Raw genomic sequence first — 1,723 nt, 5'->3', positions numbered from 1 at the left:
GATCATGGACATGAAGAGCGAGCTGATTGAACGACGCCATCTGACGACGCTCATGTGGGGGACGAGGACGACGAGGAGGAGAGGGGTGGAGAGGTGGGGGGGCAGGGAGGGGGTAGGGGGGTCTATGGGGCAAAGTGGGGGGGATATGGGGGGTATAGGGGATGTAGGGGGGTCCATAGGGCAAAGTGGGGAGTATATGGGGGTATAGGGGATGTAGGGGGGTCTATAGGGCAAAGTGGGGGGGGGTATGGGGGGGTATAGGGGATGTAGGGGGGTCCATAGGGCAAAGTGGGGTGGATATGGGGGGTATGGAGGATATAGGGGGGTCTATAGGGCAAAGTGGGGTCTGGGAGATGGGTATGGGGGATATGGGGGCAGGAGGGGGTAGGGGGGTCTATAGGGCAAAGTGGGGGGGGTATGGGGGGTATAGGGATGTAGGGGGGTCCATAGGACAAAGTGGGGTGGATATGGGGGGTATAGGGGATGTAGGGGGGTCCATAGGGCAAAGTGGGTGGATATGGGGGGTATAGGGATGTAGGGGGGTCCATAGGGCAAAGTGGGGGGGGATGAGGGTTTAGGGGATGTAGGGGGGTCCATAGGGCAAAGAGGGGTCCAGATGATGCATATGGGGGGCATTGAGGGGTCCATAGGGCAAAGTAGGGTTGATATGGGGGATATAGGGGATGTAGGGGGGTCTATAGGGCAAAGTGGGGGGATATGGGGGGTATAGGGGATGTAGGGGGTCTATAGGGGCAAAGTGGGGGGGGTATGGGGGGTATAGGGGATGTAGAGGGGTCCATAGGGCAAAGTGAGGGGGATATGGGGGGTATAGGGGATGAGGGGGGTCTATAGGGCAAAGTGGGGGGGGGTATGGGGGGTATAGGGGATGTAGGGGGGTCCATAGGGCAAAGTGGGGTCTGGAGATGGGTATGGGGGGATATAGGGGGCATGGAGGTTATAGGGGGGTCCATAGGGCAAAGTAGGGTTGATATGGGGGGTATGGAGGATATAGGGGGGACTATAGGGCAAAATGGGGTCTGGGTGATGGGTATGGGGGGATATGGGGGGTATAGGGGATGTAGGGGGGTCCATAGGGCAAAGTGGGGTCCGGGTGATGGGTATGGGGGGATATGGGGGGCACTGGAAGGGGTTCATAGGGCAAAATGGGGTGGATATGGGGGATATAGGGGATGTAGGGGGGTCTATAGGCAAAGTGGGGTTCGGGTGATGGGTATGGGGGGATATAGGGGGCATGTAGGGGTCCATAGGGCAAAGTGGGGTGGATATGGGGGGTATGGAGGATGTAAGGGGCTCCATAGGACAAAGTGGGGTCCAGGTGATGGGTATGGGGGGATATGGAGGGCATGGAGGATGTAGGGGGGTCTATAGGGCAATGTGGGGTGCATATGGGGTGCAGGGAGGTTATAGGGGGGTCCATAGGGCAAAATGGGGTGGATATGGGGGGGTACAGAGGATGTAGGGGTGTCCATAGGGCAAAGTGGGGTGGCTATGGGGGGTATGGAGGATGTAGAGGGGTCCATAGGGCAAAGTGGGGCGTATATGGGGGGGTATAGGGGATGTAGGGGGGTCCATAGGGCAAAATGGGGTCCGGGTGATGGGTATGGGGGGACATGGGGGTTATGGAGGTTATGGGGATGTATTGGGGTCCTGGTTGTGCCCCCTGATGACCCCCCCCTCTTTTATCCCCCCCCCCCCCAGTGAC

This window comes from Excalfactoria chinensis, unplaced genomic scaffold (assembly GCF_039878825.1).
Source record: "Excalfactoria chinensis isolate bCotChi1 unplaced genomic scaffold, bCotChi1.hap2 Scaffold_1008, whole genome shotgun sequence".
NCBI lineage: Eukaryota > Metazoa > Chordata > Aves > Galliformes > Phasianidae > Excalfactoria > Excalfactoria chinensis.
This window is presented reverse-complemented; position numbering follows the sequence as displayed.